This window comes from Cucumis melo, chromosome 9 (assembly GCF_025177605.1).
Source record: "Cucumis melo cultivar AY chromosome 9, USDA_Cmelo_AY_1.0, whole genome shotgun sequence".
NCBI lineage: Eukaryota > Viridiplantae > Streptophyta > Magnoliopsida > Cucurbitales > Cucurbitaceae > Cucumis > Cucumis melo.
The window spans coordinates 19,782,343-19,790,203 of record NC_066865.1 but is presented as its reverse complement, the minus strand read 5'-3'; the positions used below and the strand labels follow the sequence as shown (position 1 = coordinate 19,790,203).

The following is a 7,861-nucleotide window of genomic DNA, read 5'->3' as shown; positions in this document are numbered from 1 at the left end:
ATAAGGAATAAGGAAGGAATTTCGCTTTCAAATTCTTTCAAGCGCTCTTGATTTTGTGAACTTCTAAAAATCAAGGGCTCCTTCTTTTATTATAGTTCAGTACTTTCACCTGATTCAACCCTTATTATCATCATTGACTCCTTATCAGTCGACTTTCTTCGAACTGGGAGTCGAGTTATTGAATAACCTATGGACAGACACTTATTTAATCCTTGTTTATATCCATATTCACAGTCGATCTTCTTCTTCCCGTCCTCCGTCCTATAGTCGTCATGAAATGGAATATGAACCTCTTTCATGAAATGAGTCTGTCTCATTGAGAATAAAGTCAAAGACTTTGCGGGATCAAAGAGGTCCTTCGACAAATCTATTAGTGTGTCAAATGGAAAGCCTATCCTTCGGACAGGTCTCGTCTGAAATTTTTTTATCAGTCTCGCCTTCTAATGGATAAACAAGGGTCCAGGTGACCAGCCTCATTGATAAGGGCAGATTCACGAGCTATATACTCCGTAGGAGGTCATCTCTACCCGAGCAAAGAATTTACGAAAAACCATATTCATCTTTCATCCTTCAGTTTCTTTTATGTTCCTGCTTTCATTTATTCCACTTTCCCCTTGTTCATTGATTGTGCTCCTATCCACTCCTTTTCCCTATTCGAGGCAAAGGCCCACATAAGGTTTGGATTGAAAGTCGCTTTATCCATGCTTTCTTTATTGCTTATCCCTAGAAATCCCAAGGCCTGATATGACAAATCAATCATGGTCCTAACCCTTGTTTTTTAAGGATTTGCTTTGTTTTCAATCTCAAATATGTCTGATAAGATATCTTTTCTTTCGTCTTCCTTGGGGTGAGACAAAGCCGATTGCTTCGATCTATTCCCCATTCTTCGGGGGATAGAATTTTCTCAATTCCAATCGACTAGGCGTATCGATTTTCTTGAGTAATCTATCTGGAAATCCAGCCATTGAATCTGGAGAAAAGACAAGAAGAAGAAAGCCTACTTTTTGAAGACAACGAGAGTACATTCCAAAATCACTCTGACTCAGGCATCTTTACCATTGGCCATGAACCTCCCTTGGATTTTTTATTCACGCAACTCTTCCTCCGATCCAAAATGAAGAAAAAAAGAAGGGAGATTCAACCCTAGTTCTTCCCCTTACAATAACTGGAATGAAAAGGGAATGAATACATAGATGCATTAGGGAATAAAGGATTGATCTCTCTTAATAGACTGGCTAAAGCCCTGATATAGTACTGACTATCGGTCCCATGGATAGATATCTTTTCAGTTTAGACCTCACATTTCAAACCCTCCTACCAGAAGTAGCTTTTTAGAGCAGAAGCAAGATAAGGATGCCATGGTATTACATACCAGAAAATGTATATATAGCGAATAACCGCGCTTCTATTGTCCGCGGAATTCCTAATTCCATCTGACTTGATAGTTTTGACGGGGTGGGCATTCCCTTTTTGATGAAAAGAAATATCTCACTTTCAGCCCCTAATATTCTTTACGGCGGATTGAATATTGATTGTTGAATATGTACCAAAGTCTTTTCATTCTCATTCTAAGGATATTAGACAAAAAAGAAGAAATGGCAAGATAGTGTATACCAATAATCAATCTCAGAATACAGGGATTCTCTACAATGAGACTGTATACCAATTTCAAGGGATGTAGCGCAGCTTGGTAAAACCGCCTTTGTTTTGGGTACAAGATCATCCCTACCTAATACTTATCTTCTTGGGAGTAACTTAGAATGATATCCATCCGAAGATACATATCTCTTTCTTTTTTTGATATAGCGGAAGCAAGAGGTCTTCTTTCGGCAGCTCGACCAGAATGAGTAGGCCCAGGAAGAAACTGGAGAAGGGAAAAGGAACCCTTCCAGCTGAGCGAATTAGATCTTTCTCTTTCAAAAGAGGAATTGTTACACAGTGAGGTTAGAGAGGCTCGACAGTGAAGGAGAGGAAGAACCACGAAGCAGAAGTAGTCTCGACAAAAGAGTCTGAGTCAGAAGCCCCAGATTGACCAGATTGATAAGCAGGTAGGAAGACAAGTTCAAAGGTAGAATAATCTATCTTGCTTTCATGACTGAATAAGATCCAGACTCGAGATCGGTAAGGAGCCGCCAACGATACTCAAAAGATGAATGGGTGGTGCATTCCTCTAATATTTTGAGAAAGAAAGTTTGAATGGCATTAATTTGAATATGGATTTCTCAAATTCTTTGATAAGGATGAGCTTAAAAATTCTTTGAATCGCTCATCATTTTGAGTCGAGTTATTGAATAATGCACTCTTGAAAATAGTTCAGGGATCAGGACTTCGCTTGAAACTCCTACCGGAGCCTCTCCTTTGATTTTGATGTCTAGTTATTTCAAACAATCAAGGGAAAGGGATCCTCTCCTATCCTTATCAGTCGACTTTCTTTGAACCTCCAAACAAACTGAGCTCCTTCGCTCCTTCACATAACCTTTTTAGTCGCCCTTGTTCATTGACTCCTTCTTAGTCGACTTTCTTCGAACCGCCCCGTGGGAGTCAAATTCTTCCCTACGGACGAACCCTTAATTTAATCCATATTCATCTGTAAGGATCAAAGAATTATTGAAGGGGCAAAGAATTTGCAAAAGAGAAGTCCATCAATGAAATTCACAAGTCCTTCACCTACTATAATCAGTGGAAAGCGTCCCCGACTAATTAAGCTAATCTGGACCTTTCTTTCTTTTTTTCATTCTTTGTGTCTTAGTCCTTTTATCCACCCCATAAACCCTTAGAAAAAGCCCTGGGGATTCTAAGCTTCTTAGAGCGTCAGCCTTAGGAAGGAAAGCTATTCTAACCTCTACTGTCAAAACGCAACTAGCTTTTCGGAAAGAGGCTTTTCAAAAAAGGTACTGAGGCTTCGGAAATAAGACTAATGCTTAAAGGAAAAGCTTGAAGTACAGCAACCCAGAGTTAAGATCAAGCGAGACATCCAGAGGGTTCTATGACGCGAGACAGAGCTTCAGGTTCTCATACGACTTGAATATGGATAAAAACAAGTCCTTCGAACAGGTCACAGTCGAAAAAGAACTCGCTTTCTTGGATGTACTCCACAACACAAGGATCTGAAAAGAAATGGGAAAAACTCCGCCTTCTCTGAGAAAGACTCAATTCTTGAATAGAGGAGAATAAGATCTCTATTTCTTTGTAATAGTCTCTGAAGGTAGGAGCATAGAGGTAGAAAAGGCATCGAGGGTAGGGAGGAAAGAAATCCATAACATAAATTATAGGGAATGAAATTGATAGACGCCCTTCTCATCAAATTATAAATCGGCGTGGGGCTACTGGATGCTTCTGATCAATAGAAGAGGAAGAGGAGTAAGCCAAAAAGAAAGACCACCAAAAGTCACGACCACCAAGATACGCACAGTGATTTGATCTTTTGATACCCATTTTTACAAACCATTTTTTAGGGCTTCCGCCTTACACACGAAAGATTGGATTGCTTGAATCACTCCACTATACTGTGTTACGATCACCTCATATTGATAAAAAGTCCAGAGAACAATTTGAAATGGAAAGAAAGATCAAGCCTATGGTCATAAAAACAGAAAGGCATGAATTGCACAAGAAGTTCTTTCGGTTAAAACATCGTGTGACTCGAAGGACATCAAACTAATTGGGCAAACCAAATTGAGACAGAATGCTACTACCTACCATGCCTGTCCCTTTATCGGTTCGTCGTAGTTTAATTTAAGGGGGCTATGAAGCATGGAAAAGAATGCAAGAAGTGTATGATACAAGAGGTAACCTTAAGTCAGGAATGGCGACAAAGCTCTTGATTGATCAACGCGAGTGAACTATGCTTAGACACTTCGTAAAACCGCACCGATGACGGAGAGGAGCTGATGGATGAGTAGGCTTCCCCTTTCTCTTCACGGAATGTAATTTGAGACACGATGGGAGTTTGTGTACCTCGATAGGAAAGAGATCACCGGAGTATAGCACAAGATCGCCTTTTCTTAATGCCATGGGGTCGACCTGTAAACAAGGTAAACCCAATGGGAAGCAAAAAACGAGAGGGTACCGCATTGGGCAGAAGACGATCAAAAAAGCGAAGGCTCACCCTTCAAAGATCAAATGAGTCAGAAAGAAGAAAGCCTAGGCATAAAGATAGCAGAGACAGCAGACAAGGGCAACCTATCTAACTAATAAGAAAAAAAAAGGGGTGAGATAGGCAAGAGGTAGCTTGCTTCCAAGCCGGCTGCGTGGAAGAAAGAGATCTTTGTCGGTGCTGACTTGGATCTCGGGTGAGGGAATAAGGCGGCCAGAAGGGAGGAGCACGATCGAAGCTTGGCTAACTTAGATAGGGTAGCTCAAAGCTTGGCTAAAGCGAAGGGCTTACCAGGTGCGAAGGAAAGAGCCTGAGCCACTTGAGCCGTATGTGGGGGAACTTGCACGTGCAGTTCTGATGGGGGGAGAGCTAGTAGGAGCCATCCTATCCCAATAGCGTATATTTCGAGCTCAATATTCCATCCTATTTTCTTGCAAGATCCGTTCGGATATGGGAAAACTCAAGAGATTGCTTCGAAGTCAGATCCTTGTGTTGACCCTTTCTTGAACCAAAACCGAGAGGAGGAGAAAAATGTCCCTTAAGGGCTTTTCGTACTTTCCCCACCCCCTTTCCATTTTGTTTATATGGAATTTCATGACTCCTAAGGGAGCGCTCCGGAGGCTCGACTGAAAGGTGTGAAGGAGTTCGACTAAGAAGGAGAGGCGGAAAGAATTTGCGAGGAGCAAAGAATTTGCGAAAGCAGAGCGAGGCGGAATAAATTTGTGGAGAAGGTCTTTATCTCTTCTTTATGGGAGTGCAACTCATAATGGAAGAGGTTCATATTCCATTTCATGACTCATCTGGAGTAGCTTAATTAGTCTTATATTCGTTCAATTCCACTAGTACCAGGGCCCCTCTATGATAAGGAAGGAAAGGAAAGAAGAAGAATTTGACGATCAATCTGGTCTGATGGTTGTTCTCCACTATCCACAAGGATATAGGGACTATCTATTTCATCTTCGATGCCATTGTTGGCGTGATGGGCACATGCTTCTCAGTACTGATTCGTATGGTGTTAGCACGACACAACGATCAAAATCTTGGTGGGAATCATTAACTTTATAGTGTTTTAATAACGGCTCATGCTTTTTTAATGATCTTTTTTATGGTTATGTCGGCGATGATAGGTGGATCTGGTAATTGGTCTGTTTCGATTCTGATAGGTGCACCTGACATGGCATCTCCACGATTAAATAATATTTCATTCTGGTTGTTGCCACCAAGTCTCTAGGTCCTATTAAGCTCAGCCTTAGTAGAAGTGGGTAGCGGCACTAGGTGGATGGTCAATCCACCCTTAAGTGGTATTACTAGGCATTTTGGAGGAGCAGTTGATTCAACAATTTATAGTCTTCATCTATCTGGTATTTCATCCATTTTAGGTTCTATCAATTTTATCACGACCATTTCCAACATGTGTGGACCTGGAATGACTATGCATAGATCACCCCTCTTTGCGTGGTCCGTTCTAGTGACAACATTCCCACTTTTATTATCACTTCTGGTACTGGCAGGGGCTATTACCATGTTATTAATCGATCAAAACTTTAATACAACCTTTTCTGATCCTACTGGAGGGGGAGACCCCATATTATACCAGCATCTCTTTTGGTTCTTCGGTTTTCAATGGCCCTTTTCAGATGCAAATCTGAATACGCATTGCGCTATATGCTAGGACTGTCTGCTTAATGGTACTCCTACTATGTTCATCAGTGGTTTTCTAGTCAAACCCCGATCTAGTCAAACTGGAGTATCTAAGACACAATCAGCAGGTAACCAACGACATACTAATAGTCTAGTAGGAACCTCAGAGACTACATGCGCAACAACTAATCCTAAATTCTTCTATGAGTGGCTAGCTGAAATTATCGAATTTGATGGAAGTATGAATGTGAGCAAACAAGGAGAGACTTCTCTTGAAATTACTATGGGACTTGAAGATCTACCACTACTACGATATATCGAAGATATTCTTGGTGGAGTATGAAAATGCGACCAAGTGTTAAAGCTTATCGTTATCGACTACATAATCAACTTGGTATGATGAAACTAATTCATTGTACTAATGGTCATATTCGAGATTCAACACAACTACTTCAACTACATCGTGTCTGTCAAGTATTGGATATGCCTCTCATTCTACCTATTACACTAGATGCTCAATCAAATTGGTTTGTAGGATTCATTAACGCTGATGGTACCATTGGTTTTGCTATGAAGAATTGACTACCGGTCCGTGGTAGTTTAATGATTCGAGTCAGTAATAAACATCTGCAAGATGTAGAGTCTTATAAGGTAGTATTTGGAGGAAATATCCACTTTTCTAGTAGTCAAAATGGTTACTATCAATGGTTTGTACAAAGTCGAAAAGATGTTCTCATTCTACTATCTTACTTTCAATCAAGTACTTTCCAAAGTCATAAATCACGACAATTCTTCCTTATTAAGGAATATTACAGTCTTTACGATCTCAAAGCATTTCACCTTAAGAGTATGAACCATAAAGCATGGCTAGCTTTCCTAGACAAATGGAAGAAGTTGATGATATAGTCCACCTTTCTTCTATTCATCCGCTTCTATTAGTAAAAGAGAGAAGCACCCTGAAGTTTACATCCTCATTCTGCCTGGATTTGGTATCATCAGTCATATCGTTTCTACATTTCAGGAAAACTGATTTTTTGGTATTTAGGCATGGTTTATGCCATGATCAGTATAGGTGCTCTTGGATTTCTTGTTTAGGCTCATCATATGTTTACTGTGGGCTTAGACGTTAATACCCGTGCCTACTTCACCGCTGCTACCATGATCATAGCAGTCCCTACTGGAATCAAAATCTTTAGTTCGATCGCTACCATGTGGGGGGTTCGATACAATACAAAACACTCATGTTATTTGCTGTAGGGTTCATCTTTTTGTTCACCATAGGAGGACTCACTGGAATAGTCCCGGCAAATTCAGGGCTAGACATTGCTCTACATGATACTTATTATTTGAATGCACATTTCCATTATGTACTTTCTATGGGAGCCGTTTTTGCTTTATTTGTAGGATTTCACTATTGGATGGGTAAAATCTTGGACATACCTTGAAACTTTAGGTCAAATCCATTTTTGGATCACCTTTTTTGGGGTTAATCCGACCCTCTTTCCCATGCATTTCTTAGGGCTTTTGGGTATGCCACGTCGCATTCCTAATTATCCAGATGCTTACGTTGGATGGAATGCCCTTAGCAGTTTTGGATCTTATATATCCATAGTTGGCATTCGTCGTTTCTTCGTGGTCGTCACAATCACTTCAAGCAGTAGAAATTAGAAAAGATGTGCTCCAAGTCCTTGGGCTCTTGAACAGAATTCAACCACACTGGAATGGATGGTACAAAGTCCTCCTGCTTTTCATACCTTTGGGAAACTTCCAGCTATCAAGGAGACGAAAAGCTATGTGAAGTAAAAGAAGAAAAAGTCTGATTCTGCTACTAAGACCCTAACAGAACTTTTCAAAATGTGGGTTCTAAAACCTACTAAAACGAAGTTCATATGGATATAAACAAGTCCCGAAACAAGATGAATATGGTAGAATAAATAAGTCATTCGTGTAATATTAGTGGTCTCATTGATAAGGACATATTCATATTCCACTTTAGACCTGTCTCATTGATAAGGATTGATTCATTCCACAAAACTTTTGAGTATGTTGCAACCTCGATTTATCCATTCTAATGCTCCCACCAGTACTACTTCATATTTCCTTCCAAGTGGTGGGGTTATTGAA

At 40.3% G+C, this 7,861-nt stretch overlaps 2 pseudogenes; both read left to right on the top strand.

The window, feature by feature from the left end:
- The first annotated feature begins 4,862 nt into the window (after window positions 1–4,862).
- On the top strand, window positions 4,863–7,540 carry LOC127150882 (cytochrome c oxidase subunit 1-like; annotated as a pseudogene).
- LOC127151057 (intron-encoded DNA endonuclease aI4-like) lies at window positions 5,796–6,643 on the top strand (annotated as a pseudogene).
- Window positions 7,541–7,861: the final 321 nt, after the last annotated feature.